A 25,843-nucleotide genomic window follows, 5' to 3' on the forward strand; every position below is an offset into this window, starting at 1 on the left:
GACAAGTGCCAAGAACCTGGGAGCAGGTGCACCAGCAGGGCTAGTGGAGAGGCACAGAGTAGCTGCTCACTAGAACCCAGCCTCCTTCTCTTTCCTCTGAGTCTCCCTAGCCCTGCCCTGCCCTGCCTCAGCTTACCCCTGATTGGCCATTGTGCCATCCCTGACTCCTGATTGGCCAGTGTGCCATCCCTGACTCTAGAGATCTGTGGCCAGCTTGTACAAGAACTTCTTTTTTGGTATAAAGGAAGGATGCAAGAGGAACTCAAGCCAATCATTTAGAGAAAACCATTTGTAAGTTGATGAACATTTCTTTCTGCTTGGCAGCGAGCAGTCAAGCCTAGTGAGGTTGCTTGACCTTAGCAGAGACTTGTGCCTCATGTGCCATTGTACAGCAACCTTGACCATGGCCTGGAAAAGTCTCAGTCCTGTCTGGTCACAGTTAACAGTAGCTGTGTTGTTGATAAGCCCTTTGAAATCTGCCTTTGTTGGGTTTTATGACATATTTGCATGTCAGGATCATTTAGGTTTTGGAGTTTGGGTCTCCTGCTGTTCCTAATGTCATAATTGGAGAGGGATAAGCCGGGAGAGGATTATGTTCTGGGGTTGTGAGTACATGAGCTTTAAAAACATCCATCTTATTTGCAGGCAAATATGCCTAATGATAGGCTAGGGGAAACAAAAGAATTCTAAATCTGCAGTGAATGTTTGGTTGTTTCCAAAGAGCTTTTTAATGAAGCTCAGTGGAGAATGAAGGACATGAGGGAAGAGGTTACCTAGGAGAAAAGGTAAGAGTTACTTCAGATTTTTCCAGGGCCATTCTGATAAAAAGTAGACCTGATAAAAAAAAAAAAAAAAAAACAACAGACCAACCAAAGCAAGAGAGGCTGTTGCGTGTGTGGGGCTGGGATTGGACCGGGGGCTGTGCCTGTCTGTGGGTTATCATTTCTCCACCTGGCTGTTATCACCCTAAGGGACATTTGGCAATGGCTGAAGACATTCTGCCATTTGCTAGATGTGGCAGCAGTGCGGAGAGGCCAGGAACTCTGCTGGGCATCTGGCAATGCGCAAGTCATCTCCTCTCAGCCAAAAGTGATCTAGCCCCACTGTCGTCAGGCAGGACAAGCAGTGGCTGCCCGCTCTGGCCTAACCTGCAGTGTGGACAGGCTCTCACCCCTACGGCCCCACGCTGGGGGAGCATCTCCAGTAAGGGCTGAAAGGGAACCCAGAGATGGCCTAATGCGGATGTAAGTTTTACAGATAGAACTTCAGATGGTGTTTCCCACATCCACACAGCACTGTGGCTCAAGAATAGAAAGAGGTTTGTATGAGTATTTGCCAGAGAGTGGGGGGGGGGGGAGGAGAGGAAAGAAGAAAGAAAAGAAAGAAGGAAGGAAGGAAAGAAGGAAAAGAAAAAGGAAGGGTTACAGATCTCTTAGATCCTCAATCCTACTTCTGGATTATTCTTTTATTGGTTCATGCAATAATTGTTGAGTATCCGTTATGTAGCTGGTGTTCTGCTCCTATCTGTCACTTGAATAAACATGTTGGCTGCCTAAACTAGGCAGTGCAATAATAGTACTAACAATAATAACATTGAGGACATTCATTGGAAATTTATTCTGAGCCAGGGATATACTAAATCCTTTGTCTCATGAATTCTTCACAGACAGGTTGGGTAACCATTCCTATTTTACAGGTAACAAAACTGAGGCTTGAGGAGACTAAGAAGCAACAGGTGTAGGAATTCACACCCAATACTACCAGATTCCAGAGCTGGGGCTAATAACCACTGAGATCTCCTCATATTTCCTATGTGTTAATTAGAAATTAAATGGTTTCTGTCAATGATGGACTGTTCTTTTCTTCTCTTTTCCCTTCCTTTCTTCCTCCCTGTGTTTTGACCAAAAATCAAGAAGAAGCATACAGGTGTTCTGACATCTTCTATCACTCAGATCATGGTGGGGGGAGAGAATGTTTGTGGGTTTGTTTGTTTTAAATTCCTATTGCCTTTGGATTTTTTTGAGACATTTAAGGTCTTTAACTCCCATAAGTGTGTGTGTGTGTGTGTGTGTGTGTGTGTGTCACAGAAATGGCTAAACATTGGGAATCCAGCCGTGAGCAAATTGTCCTAGTTTGGTTTTCCCAAAAGCAGACCCTGAAGAAGTGTCACTGGAAGGAAAGAAGCTGAGGATGGATGAAGGCTGTGCTCTTGGGCAACCACTGTGATAGCCAGGGCTCCCTCCCTCCGTGGAGCTCCAAGAAAATCTGTGGAAGGGGCTGGGAAGGTGGCTCAGTGGTAGAGCACTTGCCTTGCATGCCTGAGGCCCTGGGTTCGATTCCTCAGCACCACATAAACAAAAAGAAAAAAGCCGGAAGTGGCTCTATGGCTCAAGTGGTAAAGCGCTAGCCTTGAGCTGAAGAGCTGAGGGACAGCGCCCAGGCCCAGAGTTCAGGCCCCACGACTGGACCAAAAAAAAAAAGAAAAGAAAAGAAAAAGAAAATCTGTGGAAGGCCAACTGGGAGGCCAAAATGCAGATTGGAATTCAACAGATGGGAGGAATGGCCCGTTGAACTTCTGGGCCGCGATGCTGCTGCTTGTTGGTAGACCAGGCACTGAGTAGAAGCAAGCCATTCTCCATGGGTGGAGAGCCATGGATGGAGCCAGGCTCACAGGTGGCCTTGAAAGCTCTGGAAAGGGCAATCTCTCTGGTTCCCTGGGTTCATGAGGGCTGAGACTGGCCCTTCCTCTCCCTCCCAGGCCCACTGTGACTGTGCCTCCTCTGCCCTGCTAGACTAGGGATGGGTGACTTCCTCTAGGAGTGGCAGCAAGTTGTATCCTCTGATGTGGGACCTTTATTGTCCCCAGAGAACCCACTTGGCTTTTTTTTTTTTTTAATGTGGGTCCTGGGGCTTGAACTCAGGGTCTAGGTGCTATCTTTGAGCTTGTGTGCTCAAGGCTAGTGCTCTACCATTTGATCCATGACTTCACTTCTGGCTTTTTTGTGTGTGTGTGTGATTAATTGGAGATAAGAGTGTCACAGATTGGCTTTAAACAGTGATCCTCAGCTCTCAGTCTCCTGAGTAACCAGGAGTATCGGCATGACCCACTGGTGCTTGGTACCACATGGTACCTTTTTAGTTTTGTATTTATAAAATGTTGAGTTTTAAAGGGGTAAAAACGGAAGACAGGAGTCCTCTTCATGGACAGTCAGAAGCAGTAGTGTACGGCCTAAAATTCTAGGAGATCTAGAGGGCTGGGGGAGGGGTTGAGTAAGTGGTTCTCAGAAGCCGCTGCAATGAAGGGATAGAACAGGGAAGTTGGGAGGCAGATGGGGCTGGAGAGGACTCTCTTTACATACCACTGAACCCCAGGAATTCTCCTCTTAATGAAACTCTTTGCAGTCTTTTGGAAGTGCTGTCACTTTGCCCATTGTTATTTTTAGCCATTGTCTGTTTCCTATTGTTAGGAGCAGTAAAAATTCTTAGGAGACCTTTTCCACATGCTTTTGGTGGGGAAGGTTGGAGAAGTTGTCAGAAAAGAGAGAGAAGAGGCTACCATCCTGGGCAAGTCCTCCGAAGCAGGCATTCTGGTGTGGGGGCAGGAGGAGCAGCAGGTCGTGGGGGCCTATAGTACAAGCGGTGTGTGTGTGTGTGTGTGTGTGTGTGTGTGTGTGTGTGTGTGTGTGTGTGTGTGTGTGTGTGTGTGTGTGTGTGTTGGCAGAAGGAGGGTCTTTCTTCTCACTATACATTTCTGAGAGAATATATTCAGCAGTTTTTTGGCTCTGTGTGTGTGTGTGTGTGTGTGTGTGTGTGTGTGTGTGTGCGTGCATGCGCGCATGTGCCAGTCCTAGGGCTTGAACTCAGGGCCTTGATACGGTCCCTGAATTTTTTGGCCCCATGCTAGAACTCTCTTACTTGAACCATAGCTCCACTTTGGACTTTTTAGTGTTTAATTGGAGATAAGAGTCTCAGAGAGATCACTGCCCTGGCTGGCTTTGAACCCCAATACTCAGATCTCAGTCTCCTGAGGAGCCAGGATTGCAGATATGCCCCACTGATGCCCAGTTGTGAAGTTTCTTAAATAAACTCATATTAAATACCAATGAATGGACTTTCAGATTTGGAAGCTTAGACTCTCTTGTCATGGATGGAAGTATGGTGTTTTTCAGTTATATTTATTTAGTATCTTAATATTATTAGCAAAAACGTTTTGTTCCAATAATAGCTTGCAATTTTTTTATTGGTCTATAATATCCACATGTCTAGAAACCAGTGACTAGGACAATTGAAAAGGGGATGAGCGATGTTAAGGGTCTAGACTCAGGTAGAAGCTGCAGGAGAGGAGGGACTGGGACCAGGCCGAGGCCATACTTGGCCAGCTCTGGGCAGATGGATGCTTCAGACTCTGGACAAGGCCTGGATGGGAACTTTTATAGCATGTGGAAGTTGGAGAAGGAAAGAGCCTAGGGACAGATGGAATATATGTGAGTCATATTCATGAAACCGTTTATGGCTGCTATTTGTTGAGGGTACAGGATGGTGAGCTCCAGTTCCATACTTTCCTTTAATCACTGTGAAGTCTCTGCTGTTAAGTCCATGTGCAAATGGGGCCAGGGAGAGTCGGCTGTGTCCTTGGTACAGAGGAGGGGGTGTGGATGATTCAAATGTGGCACTTTGGGAGTCAAAGCCCGAGAAGGTACCGAGTCACTATCCCATGCTGTGCCACCATCTATGGGAGAACTGAATGCCATAGCATAAAGGGAGGGGGGGTTACCGGGAGAAAGAATGGATGGAGAGAACAGATTCAGAGAGTATTTGGTCACAGCCAGGTATCAGTGACTTCCATCTGTAATCCTCACTACTCAGGAGGTAGAGATCTGAGGATTATGGTTGGAAACCAACTCAGGCAGAAAAGTCAGAAAGATTTTATCTCTAACCAGCAAAGCCTGTATGTGGAGGCATGGTTCAAGTGGTAGGTGCCAGCAATGAGAGAAAAAAAAATACAAGAGAGCTCAATGCCCTGAGTTCAAGCCCTAGTACTAGCATGAGAGAGAGAGACAGACAGAGACAGAGACAAAAGACAGGGACAGAAAGAAAGTGGTCAGGAGACCCAGAAACCCCAGATCCTGTCTCTGAGTAGCCTATGCCCCTGAAAGCAAGCCCAGTATGTGTAGGGACATGAACAGTCAAAGGGCACTATGCACCATTTGGTTCTGGTGATGTTGACCCACGTCCCACTATGCAGCTGTGTCCAGGCTGGAGGTGGACTGAAGACTAGCAGCAGGTGGACTGATGGATCCTCCTCCCTGCCCTCCAGGCTTGGCTCTGACACTCTGACCGGAGATAAAGACTGTGCAGGATGTGCCCGCCCTCAGAAAAGAGAACTTAGAAGCACTCTGGCCAGGCTGCCCTGCTTGGGCTTTCTTAGCTTTCTGCCTTGCTGGGCTTCCAATCCCATCAAAGGAATTATAATAATAGGATCAGTGGTTCTGAGCCAAGCTTTGTGCCAAAGACTTTATATGGAGTAGGAAAAAAAAAACACAACATTCCAAAACAGAAGCAAGCCAAGAAAGCAGGCATTCTAATATAGGTGTTCCTTCCATTAAGACCTCACTCACCAGACACAGATGGCCTTAGTTGGTGTCTTCAAATCTACCAGTCTTGATCAGCTTCTTTGGCAATACTGGAATTTGAACTCAGGGCTTTATATTTGAAAGGCTGGGTAGGCTCTATCATGTAAGCCATGTCTCCAGCCCTTTTTGCCCTGGTGATTTTTGAGATAGGTGTTGCTTTTTATCTGGGCCAGCCTAGTCTGTAATCCTATTTATACCTCCTTCTGTAGCGAGGATGACAGATACACACCACTGTGTCCAGCCTTTCTGTAGAGATATGGTTATGCAAACTTCTTATCTGGCCTGAGCCTTCATCTGTGAGCCTCCTGATCTTTAGAATCTCCATGAGCTTTTCATGTAGATAAGATGACATAGGTGAGCCACCAGCACCTGGCCTACTTTCCTATGCCTTAAAAAACTTGATGACAAAGTATGTGTCTTCCACTCATCCCAACAAATGCCCTATTTTGTGCACTAAGTTTGCCCTTTGCACAGATGTTGGATCAGTTTTGACATCTCTTTTTCATTTATCCATTTGTCCTTTCAATCATTTATTTACCTTGTAAATTTATCAGTCACTATAAGTCTATAGTACAGAAGGTGAAATAAAATAGTATCTGTATCTGGTATGGCTCTTTGTTTTTTATTTCTTTATTTATTTTGAGATAGGTCTTTCTAAATCGCTCAGAATAGTCTGGATTTGCTATTCTCCTGCCTCTGCCTTCTGAATTACTGGAGTTACAGGTGTGTACTACCGTACTGCCTACTTATAACCGACTTGAAAAGACAGCACACACAAGACTGATAGAATGTTCTGTACTGACATGAACACTGAAGGTCTCAAAGGTCTAGAGTGAATGACCAGTTGATAAGAAGGACAGAGAGAATTAGATAACATGGATTTCAAGTAGTAGCCTGAAGAGATAGCGGCGGGGGGCGGGGGGGGAGGGGGTGGTGGGAGTGGGGGTAATATGAGGTAGGGGACAGGGCAGAATACAAGGTGAATGTCATCAAAATTACAAGAGTGAAGGGAAGGGACTTGTAGGAAAATTTCAAATGACCCTCCATGCCATAGAGATTCCCCCAATAGGGGGAAACAAAAAGCAAAAAACCCGGGTCCCCCCCCCTTCTGGTGGCTCACACCTATCTTGCTAGCTATTCAAGAGGCTCAGACCTGTAGGACTACAGTTCAAAGCCAGCCCAAGCAGAAAGGTGATACATCATCTCCAGTTAACCAGCAAAATGCTGGACTAGAGTTGAAGCTCAAGTAGTAGAGCACCAGCCCTGAGCAAGAGAGCAGAGCAAGAACTTAAAAACTCCAGTGGGAGCTATTGGGAGTTCAGAGCTCACAGGAGAGCAGGAGGAGGTGACAGAGGAAGAAGTTGGGCTGTAACACATCCCCTCTTCCTCTGGTATGAGTGGGGGATGGGTACACGTGTAGGACAGCCATTAGGAGTTGTCCTGAGTTGTGTTTTAATTATGTCAAAAGGAGGCTTAGCCGGAGTCCCTCCTTACTGATAGCAAAACATGTGTGTCAGATGGTTTGGGGAAGGGTGAGGTGGGTCAGCGGTTATCTGTGGCCTCTCTTGTTATGGATGGGAAGCATACAGTATAATCCTGTCCACCCCACCCCTCCATCACAGTTGTTGGCTTTTTTTTTCATTTTTAAAAGTTTTAGTGTGCAGGTGATATATAGAGGGGTTACAGTTAAGTTAGGTAATGAGTTCATTTCTTTTAGAACAGTATTACCCCCTCCTCATTTTCTACCACTTTCCCCCTGACTCCCCTCCCTGCAAGTTGTAAAGTTCATTTCCAACATGGTGTCTAGTGAGCATGGCTGTTGCATTGGCTCACCCTTTGCCCCACTGTTTCTGTGATTCCCCTTCCCTTCCCCAAGTCAGATAAACTTATATACAAGACAAAGGGAACAGAAATTAAAAACAGGGACAACTGGAAAAAAAGGACAACGGGAAAAGGAAAGAAAGAAAGGAAGGAAGGAAGGAAGGAAGGAAGGAAGGAAGGAAGGAAGGAAGGAAGCAAGGAAGCAAGGAAGCAAGGAAGGAAAGAAGGAAGGAAGGAAACAAGAAAGAAAAGAAGGAAGGAAAGAAAGAAAGAAGAAATAACTGCACAGCACACTAAACAAAAACCCTCGTTTCCATTTCTTGGAGTTTATTTCAGTAACAGCATTTCATATGGTCATAGGCACATAGCCATTGAGCTATTGTGATCCTTGCCTTCTGTAGTTTCAGTTGAGACCATCCTTGTTCTGATTTATCTCTTTCAAGAAAGATACCACATTTCCTTCATTCTCATTACAGTACCTTGTTACCAATGTTTTGTTTTACCATTAGTTATTACTGGACCTGATTTATAGATTGCACCTGATCACAGGTGTGTATGTATAGGAAAAGGCATGTATCTACAGTTGCAAGACTGTGGAGGCTTACAACTTGGGACCCCCAGATAAGGGGACTGGGCATCTCAGCGCTGTCTCTTCCTACTGGGACAACTTGACAAGTGTCATTCTTCCCCTTGCACTTGACTGGAAGATTGCAAATTTTCTGGTGCAAAGTGAAATATTGTTTCACTTTTGCAAAGCAGCTTATGCTTAAAGAAAGACTTTTCCAGTTGCTTACACCTTTAAGTTTCCTTCTTGCAAACAGGATTTTTTTTCCGGTGGGCTTCTTGTCTTTCGCCTGTGAGCCAGCCTCTGGGACAGTCACTTGCATTCCTCTGAGGTATCATATGGGCTGCTATGACCTGAAACATTGTTGCTGTTCTTCTGTACTTAGGGGTATCCAATTGTATGTTTAGGTAACAGGCACTTAGTTGGTGCTTGCTGTGAGCCTGGCATTGTTCCCTGTGCTCACCCATTAGCCTATTTTCTTTTCCACAACCTCATGAAATAGTTATTTGTATAAATGTCTGGCCTCTAGAGAATGGATTATAAAGTGTGTTTACTTTCCATGTGTGTGCACATGTGCACACACACACAGGTGTTTTAGTACAAGAACTTGAACTCAGGTTTGGCTTTTCACTGAAGGCTGGTGCTCTATCACTTGAGCCATAACCTCCACTTCTAGCTTTTTGCTGATTAATTAGAGATAAAAGTCTCTTGGATTTGTCGGCTGGGATTGGCTTCAGAACAAGATTCTCAGCTCTCAGCCTCCTGAGTAGCTAGATTGCAGGTGTGAGCCCTCAAGTGCCCAGTTTACATCAGAGGTTTTAAAGTTCTCTTTCTGATGAAGTCTCTTAGATCCGGTGTAAACTAAAGATCCTTTGGGACAAACCACAACCAACCTCTGGGCCAGTTCTTCCCCAGATCTGTCTGGGTCGAGGAGACCAGTCTGGTGGTGGTGACTTTAGCTTTTGCAGCAGATAGAAGAATAGAGCAGGTTTAGGGAAAATGGCAAGTCTTTGTTGTGATGGTTGTTGTTGTTGTTGTTTTAGCAAACATTCATCGTATAAGGGGATTTCATTGTGACATCTCCACACATGGATATATCAACTTCACCCTCTCCAAGATTCTCTCCCGTCCTTCTCCTTCTCCTTCAGACAATTTCAACAGCAAAACTTGCTTTTATAGACATTGCCAAAGAAAGACCTCCAATCATCCTTCAAATCAGATTGGAAATTGGAATACTTCTAGGTCCAAATCAAATCTTTGCAACCAGCCTCTACTGGGAGGTGAGAATAGGCTGGTTTTGAGATCCAGCCTCCTGAGAGCTGAGGAGAAATTTTAATTAGGTGAGGTGAAATGGAAAGCCGGTTTTAAAAAAAATTATTATATTCCTATTCATGCCAGCCTTGGGAAAGGAAGCCTTGCCACTCCATGTGAGGGCCTGGGATCCATCTGCCTGTGGCGCCCATGTCTGAGGCAGACCCTGTGCTGAACGTAGCCGACCTTCAGGACCAGGCCTGTCCTGCCACCTTTCTCGTCCCAAACTGTGAGCTTCATTGCTCTGCTGCCCCCTGGAAGCCATGCCGGCTCAACCTTGAGTCCCTGACCAGGTCCCAAGCCCTGCTGGCTGTGTAAATGCCTCCTGTCGTGGACCCAGGGAACCTGTGCCCAATCCAGGAGCTTGTTTCCCCGAAGTCCTGAGAGTCACTCACTCCTTAGCAACGAGGCCAACTTGTTCCTCTGGCCAGTCTTAGCTTCTTAGAGGACGATTGACTGTTGACGCCCATTTTGGGAATTGGCCAGTTCTGAATTCCTTCCCAGGACACCCTGAGCCTTCTTGCCCTCAAGGTTAACACCTGTAAAACAATGACCACCCTATATGTAAATGAATTTACTTTCTCCATGAGTGGAGTCTATTGCCATATTCTCACTAAATGCTTTGGACTATGGAGCCACTGTTTGGGTGGAAAATTTACTTCTGTTTCCTTTCTTCAACATGTGATAAACGTTAAGGGTTTAAGAACATTAGTATCTCAATACTTCAGAACAGCTGTCCTATTTGTAATGAAGTTTTTTTTTTTATTGTTGAATTAGATTTACAGGAAAGTTATAAAGACAGTTTATGCTTTCCTCCCCTCCCTGTTTTTATTTATTTCTTTATTTGTTACTGGTACTGGGGCTTGAACACAGACTCATGCCCTTGCATAGCTTTTTCGTTCAAAGTTAACTCTCTACCACTTGAGCCACATCTCCTTTTCTGGCTTTTTGCTGGTCAATTGGAGATAAGAGTCTTTTCTGGATTTTTCTGTGAAGGCTAGTTTCAAAGGCTCAGATCTGAGCCTGCTGTATGGCTAGGATTACAGGTATGAGCCACTGGCACTCAGCACACTTTTAATTTTTAAAGATCCATTTATATGTATACACGCACACACACATGGATGTAGGCATTCTCAAAAATGAAGACATTGGGTTTCATATTCCTCATCTAGTGTAATGCGTGTATAAGTATTTGTGTATGTGCATTACATATGTGTTGTTTATGATACACACATGTCAGAATCACCCCCATCTATCTCTGTGCCCAGCAGCATCTGCCTGTCCTGCCATAACTGAGTCACAAAATACCATGTGCCATGTTTTCAAACCTCTATGAAGCTCTTTTCAAAAAGTAACCCAAAGAGTAAAGAGTTTACCTTCAAAAGAGTTAGGTCACGTATTGTTCCAAAACATGTTTCATCTGATTGCTGTTCTTGTGTGGCTGCCATGCATGGGATGCTTTTGGAAACGATAGAAACTCTACTCAAAAGCCCTGGCTTGCCAGAACTAGTTTCTCTAAAGAACAGAAAAGCATATTTAAAAGAAAGCATGCTAGAGAAGTATTTACTCCAACTAAACATATTGTAGTAGCAAAGTTTAGATTCTGTTACCAGAGGCAAAAAATACATAGTATAGGAACAATAGAAAGGTATAATTTTTTTTTTGAATACCACATTCTTTTTTCCTCCCAAAGGCCCACAGAGATAATTATATATTGGGGAAATTAGGCCCCAGAGGCAAACTTAAAGGAGCTGGGACTAGAGAGAGTAAGGGACATAGATATGCAGGTCTGCATACCAAAAGATAGAGTATACAACTGGGGTGTGGGGGTGGGGAGGCTGGGTTAGACTTGTTCACCAGAGGGGTCAGTGCTTGCATGGGCAGTTCTTCTGTCTCTGGTCACTTTTAAGGTTGGGTGTGCAAGGCCTATGTTCATCATTTGACTTGATGCAAGAGCCCCTACCTACAGTGAGGGCAAAATGTATCCAGAGAGAACACCCGCACCTTGACGATAGCTTTACGTTTCTGGAAGCCTGGCTTCCCATAAAGGCAGTTAATTAGAGAGGTGGAATGGCCCACTCTTGCTTGCAATTAAAAGCAAGGCTTCGTTACAACAAACGAGGCTAACACTAGCTGATACCATTAACTTCATATTTAAATAAGGCATAAACTTTTAAAGGCTAAAGAAATGTGAAAGTAGTAGCCAATTAGGTACCTCCCTTCCCCATTTAAAATTCCTAATAACCACCTAATTGAATTTTTTTTGTTTGTGTTTCTCCTCCCAGGTTTAGTAGAACTAGTATATTCAGTCTTTAAGCCATGTGTGCACATGTGTACATGCACACATGTGTTCGTGGTTCAGGCATTTGGGGGATTTCAGATAGCTAAACCTTAAAAGCCCCACAGGCAACCATATTCATTCTGCAAACTCAGATCTTCCTTTTCCCCTGACTTTCCAGCCTTGAGTGGAAGTATAAAGACCCATCTTCCATTCCAGCAGGACTTGGTGTGCCAGCTGCATGACCACCCCCTGCCCCCCAGTCAGATGGGAGTCATTTGTCTTCCTCAGGACCTGACTTTATCACTTGGAGGCCATCTCCTGCCTGACCCCTGCCATCTGGTGTTCGCTAGGAATTTGCATTCGACCCCTAGGTTTTGCTCATTAAACACTCTTGTTGGCAGCTCTGCAGCTCCCCTGGATCTTTTACAGCTTGGCCTTGGGTATAGGCTGCTTCCAGCAGAGCCTGAAGGCACAAAATCTCAGTTAGGTCAGAACATTTAAGGAAAAGAAGAAGAAGAAGATCGGAAAAAGAGGTCATAAGATTTTCATGCAGATTTGAAGTGATTTGTGCAGGCTTAAGAAGGTAGGATATAGAACCATATTCTTTGACGTGTTTTTTTTTTCTTTTAATAACTTTGTAGGTACTTTTAAAGAAATACGCAAAGAAAAGTGTAAAAAAAAGATGATCAGTAATTTCACTGCTCAGATCATTCTTACTGGTATGGTTTTTAATGAAAAATATGCACATAGTTACAAAACTCAAACCATGCTGTACGATTAAAAAGGAGAAATGAAAAGACTATTCATAGGCCTATACATATTTACATAGAATTGTAATAAAACACATAGGAGGTTCTGTTTGCAATTTTTTTTGTTTTTGGTTTTTGGTTTTTATTTTCTAGTACTGGGGCTTAAATTCAATGCCTGGTTACTGCCCTTTAGCCTTTTTCTACTCAAGGCTAGTGCTCTACCACTTGAATCACAGTTCTACTTCTTCTTCTTCTTTTTTTTAGTGGTTAATTAGAGATAAGTATCTCATGGACTTTGCTTCTTGGGCTGGATTTGAACTCAAATCCTAGATCTCAGCCTCCTGAGTAGTCAGAATTATGGCATGAGCCACTGGTGCCCAGCTTGTAATTTTCCTTAATATGCCTCGGAGAAAACTCAACATCAGCATGTAAAGATTTCCTCCACTTTTTTCTATTACCTGCACACTAGTCCATCTTACAGACACATGATCATTCATCTAGCCAGGCCCCTGTTGAAGCATGCTTTATTTGTTTCTAATTTTTTACTGTAGTAAGTCCTACTCAGGTCCCAAGAAATTCTTACATGTTTGTTTATTGGATTAATGACAAAGTTGCACAAATTTATACCCTCCAAGAACAAGGAAGAAAGCTGGGTGCCAGTGGCTCATGCCTGTAATCCTAGCTACTCAGGAGGCTTAGATCTGAGGATCACAGTTCAAAACCAACCCGGGCACGAAAGGCCATGAGAAAACTGGAAAAGTGGCACTGTGGCTCAAATGGTAGAGTGCTCGCCTTGAGCTGAAGAGCTGAGGGACAGCACCCAAGCCCAGAGTTCAAACCCCATGACTGACCAAAAAAAAAAAAAAAAAAAAAAGAACAAGGAAGAGCCATTTACCATGTACACTCTGTGTATGTGTGTGTGTGTATGCGCATGTGTGCATGTGAACCACTATTTGGATTTGAACTCAAGGCCTCTGTGCTGTCCCTCAGCTTTTTTGCTTAGGCTGAAGCTCAACCAGTTGAGACACTGCTCTACTTCTGACTTTTTGGCAGCTAATTAGAGATTAGACTCTCATGGATTTACCTGCCCACCCTGGCTTCCAACGATGCTCCTCAGATCTCAGCCTCCTGAATAGCTAAGATTACAGGCAGGAGCCACTGGTGCCCAGCTAGCTTTTTATTTCTATTTTTAAAAATTCTTTTGGAAGTTGTTTTGCTCTAAACTTAAATGTTGAATTCAGATTTTCTTTCCCCTCCAAATGCAAAACTGCCTGAACACCAATCCTCAAGCAACCTCTACTTTTTCTGTTGACCTTAAACATCCTTTCTCAAATAATTTCCTTGGTGAACTCCATCCTGGCCTGGCTATTGTGGGCACCACCACTAGCAGCCACCTGCCTGTTGACAGGCAGCCTCTGATAGGTATCTCTGAGTGATTGATGGCTATGACACTGGACTCTTTGATTTACTTTCCCATTGCCAAAAGCGTTTCTGCTTCACTTCTCTTTCTGTTAACAGTTCTGTCATCTAATCTCTTGGATCAAAGCTCTAGGAACCATCCTTTCTTTTTCTCCTCTTTTACTTCTAACTCAGTTAGCTGGAACTAGGTCAAAGGCCTATCCTACCTCATCACTTTCTCCTTGAGAATACCAACAGCACCTCTCAAGGTGACTACTGTGGGGTTTCTTAATCTGTTTCATATTGCTATAACACAGTGCCACAAACTGGGTAATTTATAAGGCAAATTTTTTACTTGTTAGTTCTGTGGACTGGGAAGACCTAGATAGAGAAGTTGCTTCTGTCTGGGGCCTGTGTGCACTGACAAAGGTATCTCCTGGTAAGAGAGCAGGAAGAGCCGAGTTAGGTCTTCTCTTCCTATAAACCTGCAATCCCATCTTGGGGGGTCCCACCCCCAAGACCTCACTGAATGCTAATTACCTTTGAAAGGCTCCTCCTCCAGAGACCATCCACACTGGGCACCAGTGCTCAGCTTCAGAATCAACTTTAAGGTTTGTAAAAACAGGTTTTCTCTGTCCAGTGCCCACAATCTCTCTTTTTTAATTTTCTTGGCTGTTATATTTTTCCAGAGTAACTTTCTGAAAACAGTTCTTGTTGGCATTTTAGTTGAGCTAACAATGAATTTATAGATTTAACTGGGAAATTATCATGACTTTTTTTTTCCCCCAGCATAATGGTGCTGAGTTAGAAGTCAAGGCCTCAGGCTTGTCAGGCTAGGGGGAGATGTGCTGAACCACACCTCCAGCCTTGCTTCTTGTTATTTTTAGGATAGGGTCTCACTTACTGCCTGGGCTCCTGCCTGAGCTTCAATCTGCCTACTTTTAGGCTTTGCATCTTCACTGTGATCACAGATAAGTGCTATCGTGTCCAGCTTCCTTCCATGGAGATGGAGTCTCAGGGATTTTTCTTCCTGTGCTGGCTTTGAACCATGATCCTTCCATTCTCAGCCTCTCAAGTAACTAGAATTACAGGCGTGAGCCACTGGCATCCAGCTCACAACCTATTTTAAATTCTAAAAGCAAGCTAGACAATTTCTCTTAAAATTTCCTTCCAGAATTGTCAATATCCATGGAAGTAGTGAGAATAGTAAAATGAACCTTCTGTATAGTCTATGCAGTCTCAACACCATCAGTGCCGGACCAATGCTGTTCTTCTTCACATTCATACTCACCTCACCCTGAATGCCACACCATTTCATCTGGAGAGGTTTCACTGTGGATTTGTAAACGATGAAGATTCTTTCTTTCTTTCTTTCGTTCTTTCTTTCGTTCTTTTTTCCTTCCTTCCTTCCTTTCCCTCCCTTCCTTCCTTACCCTCCCTTCCTTACCCTCCCTTCCTCCCTTCCTTCCTTCCTTCCTTCCTTCCTTCCTTCCTTCCTCCCTTCCTTCCTTCCTTCCTTCCTTTCTTTCTTTCTTTCTTTCTTTCTTTCTTTCTTTCTTTCTTTCTTTCTTTCTTTCTTTCTTTCTTTCATTCTTGTGCCAATCTTAGGGCTTGGACTCAGGGCCTGACCTGTGTCTCTGAGCCTTTTTCCTCAAGGCTAGTACGCTACTACTTGAGCAACAGCTCACTTCCATCTTTCTTGGTGGGTAATTGGAGATAAGAGTCTCATGGACTTTCCTGCCTGGCTTGGCTTAGATCCACAATCCTCAGATCTCAACCTCCTGAGGAGCTAAGATCATAGACATGAGCCTGCACCAGCTGTCTTTATTTCTTAAATATTACTGTGATACTATTATCATACTAAAAAATAAACAAGGCTTTTCAATAGCTTTCAGTTTATCAGGCATTGTCATACTGAATGTTGATATATATATGTAAATGTATATATAGTACATATCAAAGCGTTTAATTTTTAGTAATTTTTTTAGTTATCTCAATAGATGAAAGCTTTAACTTTTTAGTTTCTATTGAAAATATTCTTATTTAATGTTAGAGCTATATAATTATATAGCTATATAGAGCTATATAGAGGTATATATTAGCTCTATAATCTGCAGCCTTCTTATATTTTCCTATTGTTTCTAGACTTTTCTGGTCTTCTAGAGAATAAGTGTGATAAGGACCTATGAAGACTAGGTCCTGCCCACCTGCCCATGCACAAAGGGCTGTGAGGTCAATGGGGTCCAAAATAGGAGATTAGACAGTGGGATACAAAAAGAGACAAAGCAGTGAACTCACCAAGTGTCCGAAGTTTTAAGAAAGGAGCAAGGATCCAGGCGTGTCCATAGCAGGGTCTGCCTAGGGAGTGGGGGCTTTCAACAGGTGATGGCTCCAGTCTGGCTGAGACACACAGGAGCAGGTGTTAATCTGTGCCAGCTGCCACAACAAAACATAGCTTAGCCAAATTTGTTGCCTTTCCTCCGGTTTCTAAGCATATATTCCAGATTTCTTTCAGAGACGTTAGTACAATGACCTATAAAGTTCATATTTATCCCAGTATTCGATTCATGTCAATCTACACCTTTGTCAGTATTCACCTCAAAACCCTTTAAGCATCTGCCCACTTCCCAAACTATTTTCTTATTTTTAGGTGTTAGTTACAGAACAGTCCTCTTCTTTAGTACTAAAATCTGTGTTAGTCAGCTCTAACTACTGTAACAGAATACCACAGGCTGGGTGACTTAAATGACAGAAATGTATTTCTTACTGTGTGGAAGCCTCCTGCCTTCTCATAGTATCCTTGAACATAGAGAGAGTGAACAAGCTCTTATGCCTCTTCCCCTTCTAAGGATTCCATCCTTATGACCTCATTTGACTTCAGTCACCTCCTGGAAGGCTGTCTTTTGTGTCTGTGTGTTGGGAGGGGGGGGGGAAAGCTCTATCTTAATGCAAACACATGGGAGGAGGTATTTGGATTTTGACATGAATTTGGGGAGGAAACAACTCATTCCACCCAGACCTAGAACAACACATCCAAAATTCCTTATTGAAACTCCTCAAGGCCAGCTGTGGCTTAGAACCCAGCCTCTTGGGGATCTTGGGAAAAGTTGTGTGATGCGGCTTCGTGAAACACTTCTAGTAGGGTTTGAACAGCACTTTGTCATCAAATGAGTTCTTCAGCAGTTCTGTCTAGGATTGTTGAGCAAGCAGAGCAGCCTGGCCTTGGTTGGCTTTGCTGCCTTGTGCCTTACAACACACAGTCAGTGGCCAAACGTGTGTATTTGAGCATAAGAGGGCTCTGTGGACGTTGGTGGGATTAAACAGACCCTCCTCATGGGAAGCAATGAAGACAAAACCAAGGCTGGCTCCCTTTTCAAATATTGGATCCCATTGAATGAGTGGATCCCCCAAGGTCCCGAGCCCTTAGCGTCTCCCCTTAGGGCATACCAGCACCTTAAGTTTGGGAATAATCTATGCTCCTTGCTGCCCCCTGCCCTGCCTTGTGGAAGGCAGCTGACCCTGGGTGACACCAAGCCTTTTTTCCCCCTTACCCTTCCACTTCCCAAGTAACCTAGGCGAGGTGCTGGCTGCTGCAGTACAAGCCACCGACGCTGAGCCCTGGGTGAGCCCTGAGGTGAGGGATGGTCCAGAAGCCTTCTCACTCCACAAAGCTGAGGAAAAGCACTTCAAGGTGTTGATTGTCTTTCAGGATTCTTTCCTTTCTTTTCTTCTTCATGAAGATTGAATGAATACACTGCCATAGTGATGTAATGTTCGCTCTGCTTGAGATTAGGTGTCTTAAAAAAGGGATGGGTGGTAAGCCAGATCCCACCAGAGAAAATTACTGTCCATGCCTTGTGTGGAGATTATGGGCCTCCCTTTGGTAATTTGAATTTTTGATTACCCAAGCTGTAACATCAAAAGCATCAGAATGATGCTGGTGGTTGTCTGGTGGTAGATACTAGATGGCCCAAATTCTGTAGAATTCAGAATAGACTTGTCCAAATCGTATTTCCAGATGGAGCCATAGCCAGATGCAAGGGTGCTGTTGCTCAAGCGAGACTATGGGTCTATGCATACAGTCCACGTGTATGCGGGGTGTCCCATGAGACAGGATAGAAAGATTGGTGTTCAACTCAGTTCCTATGTTTCCCCTTCTGAATTGACTGGTCACTGTCATGGCAGACTGCAGTCCTTAGTTTGGTGGTGGAGTCAAGTCTGACCTCTGAGAATTTTTCTCTCTGTACCCACTGAAGGCAGGGATTTTCTCTGGTGTACTGCTTACTGGGCCAAGGAGACTTCTGGAAACTTACAATGTTTTCATGTAGTCCAGTTTATCATCATTTGAGTCGTTTATTATCAAAAGAAAAAGAGAGCAAGCCTACTTGAACTCTTTTTCTGCTCTGATGGTTAGTGCTTAGGTGTCTTGGCTTCAAAGTGTATCCTTAAGCAAAAGAAAGAGAAAGTCCCAGAAGCCCATCAGAGTTACTGGCAAACCCATCAAAAACATCATTCAGGTTATTCAAGACATTGTCTCCCATCCTCACCGTTAGTCATTTCCCTGACTTTTAGGAAGAGCCAAACCTCAGAGATAAGTCTGGTAAAAATATCACTTGAGATCGAAAATAAGTTCAATCCTGTGTACAAATTCCTAAAGTGGCTGCAAGAAAGTAGGACACTGTCCAAACAGTTACGGTGTTCTTGTTAAGAGACGGCAGTCCATGTACGGTTACATTCCAGCTGCGTCCCAACTCACTCTTGGCCAGTTCCTCATGGAGTCTGCCCATCTGATGGGGGGTGTGGTTGTTGGATGACCTTGTACACCGCCCAGTGCCTGAAATGTGCTAGACATGCTCCAACTATGTTCAGTAAACGCTACCCGTGATGGTGATGGCGGTGCACAGGATGCTGTTCAGTGCATTCATTTCCTGGAGCTTCTGAACAATGGATCATAAACGGGGCAACTTAAACCAACAGCTATTTATTTTCTCCTAGAAGGCAGGCTTCAAACCCCAAGTCAGAGGGATTAGGCTATATTGCATCTGAAGGTCCTAGGAGTCAATCACTGCTTCTTTCAGCTCTGTGGTCATTTGTGGTTCTTGGCTATGGCTCGATCACTCTCCTATCTTCTTCCAAACCCATCTCCTCTGTCTTCTCTGTGTCTTGATCTGGTCTCCTTCTGCCTCTCTTACAAGGGATAAGCATCACTGCATTCGGGGAGCACCGGGTACTCCAGGGTGGGCACCTTCTTCTAGAACCTTTCACTTCATATCTACAAAGAGTCATCTGCAAATAAGGTGACAGTCACAGGTTCCAGGAAGTTGAATTTGGACCTTGGAGGAGGGCCATCATCCAGCCCCAGTTGCACTTAGCAGGACCCCCTAGGATGCCATGATGATGATAGTTGACTTGTGCCACCTGTGGTGGGATCGATGGTGAGAAGGACTGTGGTGACATGGGAATGACAATGACAGTGCAGTGCAATACAGAAGCACAGGAAAATCTGGGAGAGAGGGTTGGGAAGTCATCAGAGGTGGTGCCACAGAGCCCAGGGGGCTCTGGCCCATCCCACTTTCTGCTCTTCTCTGCAGTACTGGACTTGCATGCCACACAGGCCCATCTCTTCAGCTCTGACCTCCTCATATCTTTCAGACACAAGATGGCTAGGCTTACTAGGCTACTCACATCAGCCAGGACCTCAGTTGCCTCCTGTGTGAGGAATCTGGGCCCGCCAAGCCAGGCCCCAGCATTTGCAGCTGAGAGGAGCCATGGTTCTGCTGGTGACCCAGCATTGCACCCAGCTGACTTCCACCATTGCCTGGGATTTCAAGAGGACACTCTGCCTATGTCTAGGCCTGAGAGAGTCAGCCATGCCTCCTGTAGAGTAGCTCTCTCTATTAGCTGAACTCTGTTGTCCATATGGCCACTGTTGGCTTAGGTTTGGTGGCCTGTTTATTTTATAACTTCAGGGTGGAAACAGGCAGCTTTTGGCAAGGCCCTGTGTGTGTAAAGTGAAATCCCCCAAGGAGAAGCTGTAGCAGGATCACTGTGAAGGATCAATTAGAGGGAGGTTTCCAGGCCCTCTGCTTACTCAGAGGCTATGAGTGGAGGAGGGAAAAGCAGGAGCTGTCTTGTCTCTTCTGTCTCTTTCATTGAGGAAGCTTGTGGCTGAATAGTCTCCTAGACCCCAGCAGGGAACTCTGAATGACCCCACTGTATGTGTATTTATTGCTTCCAGGGACCATCAGCTTGAAGACAAGAGTTGCTTTCCTAGCCAAGTTTAGATGACATTGGAGAGAAATGGCTCTCCTATTCGCTTAATCATTCCCTACCCACCAATCAATGAAGGAACAGTCGGCCTCTGCCCAGGAGTTGGGAGACTCAGACTTTAGTTCCAACTCAGCTAAAAAACCACAGCAATGTCTTCAATGCTGAGTTTCAGATACCTCACCTTGCAAAGGCGAGGGGAGAGGCTAGCCCAGCTTGCCACCCAGGCTGCAGACAGAAGCAAATGCATTTCCTGTCAGTGGCTTTTGTGAACCAATCATCCTTGCATAGGATTGAAATTGTATTCTAAGGGAAGGGGGCACCCAATCTGGGCAGCACCTGAATAAAATGCTTTTTGTATTGATGGTGGCGTTGAAAATGTCAGAAAAAAAAATCAATGGTCATAGAACATTGATAGAAACAACCATATGGTTATTTTTAGCTAGGAGGTGTCTGGGCTTGACATGAGCTCTTAGGGGGTCAAGGATTGTGCCTTCTGCATTATCACATGTTTCTGAACCTATATTACCTAGCATGGGCAATGTGCTCCAGAGTGAACTAGGTCCATTGGGAGCACTCAGAATCATCCTCACCCCTGGTACCTCATTCCTGAAGGCGGACCTTCTTTTTTTTTTTTTTTTTTTGGTCATTTGTGGGGCTTGAACTCAGGGCCTGGGCGCTGTCCCTGAGCCTCTTTGTGCTCAAAGCTAGTGCTCTACCACTTGAGCCACAGTGCCACTTCTGGCTTTTGAATGGTTAATGGGAGATAAGAGTCCCATGGGGACTTTTCTGCCCAGGCTGGCTTCAAACCACAATGGCTGGATGAAACCATTCTTTGGTCAAGGGAAGAAGGAAAAGAGGAGGGAACATTCTAGGGCCACTGACAGCAACATCCCAGTTTATCCAGACTGGCCCCGTTTTAGCATTCCCCAGAGACCCTGCATCCTTGGAGAGTTGGTCGCCTAGGCTGCTTCATGGGGGGTTGGGCGTCAGGCTTGCCCTGAGCTGCTTGGCTTCCTATCCCCCAGGGGGAGAGGGCTACCCTGTCATGGGCTCTGCCTTGTCTGTCATCCAGGCTCTGCCATAGCTTGCCTCTCTCTGGCTGTGTTTGAGAAGGACAGGGTGCGTCTAGCGTTAGAGCCACCTGCTCTGTGTGGTCTCAGTCCTCTGTCTCCAAGGATGAAACATAGCAGGTCTTCCAAAACTACGTGTCTGCCCCCTTTGTCCCTCTTACATGGAAAAGGGGCAAAGTTGAGAGCAGAGTAAGTACTGCTTCCTGACCCGCTCAGTGACAGTTCTGTAGCAACACACACAGGCGTCTCTGCTCACAGTCCCTTCTGCAGCCACAGCCACGAACGCCTTCTTCTCGCTTTATTTAGAAAATCCAATACCTGGTCTAATCTCCCAGAGCCCACCGTGTGCACGGGCTGCCAGTGCCCACGGCAGCTTTGATGTCACACATCTGCATCTGGGAATAGAACTGTGGTCCCTGCTCCCATTTGGAAACCACAGGGATGATGAGCAGATGCTTTTCTAATAACGAGAAGATGTGCAGGCGCCGACACCCAAGATTCGTTTCCAGTCCATAAGTGAATTAGCAAGCTGGGGAGCCTAGATAAATAAAGCTTTCTGCTTCCTTTCCTGCAGCCTAAAAATCTCAGATCTAGAGGTTCCTCCCTGCTTTGTCCTGCACTGCGACCACGAGGAATGGTGGAGAATCATTTCAGTGCCTGGGTTTCGGCAGGAGCACAGCTCAGGAACACATACTCAATGCTCCGTTATTTACTGACAGCTCACCCCTCTCCCTTCCCCCACCTGGCCTCATTTGTTCTCTGTTTCCCCAGATCCCCATAGTAGCATTCGTCAGTGCAGATTTAGGATAGGATTCCTGGAGCTTTTATCGACTAAGTCCTCGGTTAGTGGCACATTTTTTTAAATCCTTAAATCTTCAGGCAATCCCATGAGGGAAGCATCATTTCCCACACTGGACAGATGGCAAACCGATGGCTTAGACAAGTTAACCTACTATAGCGCCAAGTTGAGGGGGACGGGGAGGGGGGTAGCATAGATTTAAGGCTGCATTTGTCTAATGATAGAGTCTACGTTCTTCACCACTCAAGTTGAGTGAGTCCCAATCCTCCCTAATATTAAAGGGTTCAAGCAAGACTCCTACCTGGACAGGAGGTTCCCAGGGGGAACTTGACCTCAGGGCAGTTGGGAAATGCTGGCCAAACTAGTACAGAAAGCAGCCTTCCCATTCTCCCATCCCACACCACTCCTTAGGCAGTGTGCCAGCCTTCTCTTTCTCCCCTGCAACCTGTCTCACCGTTTTTTTGTGGGGGGAGGGGAGGTCGGTCGTGGGGCTTGAACTCTGGGCCTGGGCTCTGTCCCTGTGCTCTTCAGCTCAAGGCGAGCACTCTGCCACTTGAGCCACAGAGCCACTTCCGGTTTTCTAGTGGTTTATTGGAGATAAGAGTCTCGTGGACTTTCCTGCCCGGGCTGGCTTTGAACCAAGATCCTCAGATCTCAGCCTCCTGAGTAGCTAGGATTACAGGCGTGAGCCACCGGCACCCAGGTGTCTCACCTTTTAAGAGTCTGCCCTGTTGTTGATTTTCTCCTCTTTAAGAAATGGTAAAAATCGACACAGTGTTTTTAGACATGATGAATGATCTTTTCAAGAAGTCAGAGATAGTCAGAGAAATGTCCCTAAACATATGATAACTAAGAGTCTGTGTTTCTTTTGAAACTATGACCCTCAGAATCGGAGACTTGGAAGTTGAATGAGAGTGTTCCCCTGGTTGATGTGTTTACTGAGTTCCAGTGTCTGTTGCTAACCATGCTTTGAAACAAGAGGCATGTGTTTTTAATCGAGCTGCAAAGTTTTATGCCTTGTTAAAAATATCCACATGGATACCGGCTGAGGATTCTGGTGGGCTGTTGCAAAGCAGCTATGAATTCCAATCTCAGCCTGCAGGGACCCAGGAGAGGAAGCAGGGAAGGATGGCCTATGCTCTCACATTTGCTCAACTCTGTGCAGCCCTCCCAGTTTGCTTTTGGAAATGATCACTGGCAACCAGCTGGTCAGCTCAACTCTGCCCCTATGAGGAGTAGCGATGGGCCCATGTTTGCTCCCAGGGAAGTTTTTGCCTTAAAGAGCATCCACTGGATTTTGTGGAAGACAGAATTGCAGTGTGTTTGAGAAGAAATTCTCCCCTTAGGACTTCAAGGAGCATTTTCTGGATTGTAGCACGAGGGGTTAGAGCCAGACCTCACACAGGGTGACTGGTGATTCTCACATTCCCCAATGTCACTCTCTGAAGAGACACAGGAAGCATCCCTTGACTTCACAATGTGTGTTCTTCATGTTCATTTTCAGATTGTAAGAGAAATAATTGTATAAAAATGAAATAAATATTCATCAATAATTTTACCACCCATAAATGCTATCCATTCCAAGATGTTTTCTTTTTCAATCTTCTTTTCTATGAAGATGAACATATATAAATAGAAGGCTCACAAAATTAGGATCATACTCTATATTTCATATGCTTCATATACTTTTTTCTCCAACATGACAATACATTGTGTGTATCTTCCTGTTTCATTAAGGAGCCTTCAAAATGTGTTTCTTTAAATAAATGAGAGTACAATGCTCTATCCAATGAAGGTACCACCAGTGATTTAACTGGTGTGTTTTTTTCCTTTCAAGTATTTTGACAGCAGACTTTTTTCTATTGCAGAAAATGCTGTAATAGTCTTCGCCTTGACTTTTAATTATGTGAAATGTTTCTTTTGTTTGAAGTGTCATTGCTTTTCCCCCCTCCCCTGTTAAATGATGGATGTGCTCTAGCAATGTAAATCAAATTACCTTTAAATGTCCTTAAATGACAAACTCTGCTCAGCCCAGTAAAGGAACCATGTATTGTTTGGTACAAAGGGCCAGATTTTATACTAAAATAGTGAGGACAGGAGAGAGAATGTTTACATATTACTTCATCTTTTATGTAAACCTGGATTGTACTATGTGGATTCAGAATGCAGAGTATAGGCTACATTCACTCCAGAAGTTAGCTAGCTGCCACGAGGAAACCTAATTTGCACATGAGAAAAAATTAGAGAGTAATCCATGACGGGATATTTTAAGGAGTCTCAGTATGTGCTGGATGAATATATACTAAGGGAAGAAGAAAGAAAGGGAAGAACTTTGCATTTTCTGGTACCATTAAAAACTTCTGGAGAGAGATAGGATTTGGGATTGGTTTTAAAGAATATCTAGGATTTAGAAAAGTCGAAAACTGCTTAGACAGAAGCCCAACAATGTGCTTGGTATCTCATACATTTTACCTAATTTATTCCATACAATGGTTCTATTTATTGTAGAAAGTAATTTGAAGCTGGACACTAGTGGTTCACGCCTGTATTTCTAACTGTTCAGGAGGATAAGATCTGATCGTGATTCAAAACCAGCCTGAAAAGAAAAATCCAAGACACCCTTGTCTCCAACCAACAAAAACCTGGTAAAGGAGCTGTGGCTCCGGTGGTGGGAGTACCAACTTTGAGTAAAAGAGTGACAGGCCTGCCAGGCACCGGTGGCTCATGCCTGTAACCCTAGCTCCTCAGGAGGCTGAGATCTGAGAATCACGATTCAAAGCCAGCCTAGGCAGGAAAGTCCATGAAACTTATCTCCATTTAACCACCAGAAAACCAGAAGTGGCGCTGTGGCTCAAGTGATGAACACTCTCCTTGAGCTGAAGAGCTGAGGGACAGCGCCCAGGCCCAGAGTTCAAGCCCTACCACCGACAGACACACACAAAAAGATTAAAAGGCCCTGAGTTCAAGCCCCAGTATACACACACACATACACATACACACACACACACACACACAGAGTCATTTGGTCCTTACAAAAATAACAATAAGATTACAGATTTATAAAATATAATAAGAGTAATTATGAGCACAAAATATTTGAAATAGACACAGTACTTTAAATATTTTTAAAAAATGGACAAATAAGAGGGAAAATCTGGAGAGGAAGAGAGAAGGATTGTTTGCTGGTTTTGTTCACTGATAGATACCATACACGTGGATTAATGACTGCAGATAGTAGGTGTCCATCAAGTATGAGAGATATTTGTCATATGGTTCTGAGTGTACGGGGAGTGGCTACATGTTGTTTGATTCTGACTTCCCTTGTAGACAAAGCACATAGGGAAACATGTTCAGAAATAACCTCACTCCATATAGATGGAAAAAGTTTAGTGGCAGATGGGACAGAACTTGACCTAGCTATGTGGGGCTCTACTTCAAGGAGCTGGACTTCTGGGTACCCAGTTTGAAGGGACAGCTGCTGAGTAGAAAAAGAAGACCTGCGTATGGGATGTAGCAATTTTGGCAGAGGGCATGATGAGAAGCAATGAGAGAGAGAGAAAGAGCTTGGGCAAAAATCAGATTCACTTCATGACAAAACAATCCTATCATTTCCTTCCCAACCGAGACCCCCTATAAAGGACTGAATATTGGCTCTTCCTTTTGCCAAATTCATGGGTTAAAGCAGTAATACCCAGTATGTCAGCATCTGGAGATTGTGCCTATAAGGAGATAATTTAGGTTAAATGAAGCCAGAGAGGTGCAGTTTGTACAAAAGGATTATAAATTCCTTCTAAGAAGAGAAAAAGATACCTGCACACAGGAAAGCCTGGTCCTGGACTTGAAACTTTGGCCTTGGACTTCCAGTCTCCAGAACAGTGAGAAACATATATGTGTTATTCAAGCCACCCAAACTGTGTAGTATTTCATTATGAGCAAATGAATATAT

At 44.5% G+C, this 25,843-nt stretch overlaps 1 protein-coding gene across 4 annotated transcripts in view; it reads left to right on the forward strand.

The window, feature by feature from the left end:
- The window catches only part of Pdzd2 (PDZ domain containing 2), a 362,844-nt gene that overhangs the window by 23,509 nt on the left and 313,492 nt on the right, over positions 1 to 25,843 (forward strand). The window lies entirely within an intron of this gene.

This window comes from Dipodomys merriami, unplaced genomic scaffold, assembly GCF_024711535.1.
Source record: "Dipodomys merriami isolate MVZ:Mamm:240054 unplaced genomic scaffold, mDipMer1.0.p SCAF_30, whole genome shotgun sequence".
NCBI lineage: Eukaryota > Metazoa > Chordata > Mammalia > Rodentia > Heteromyidae > Dipodomys > Dipodomys merriami.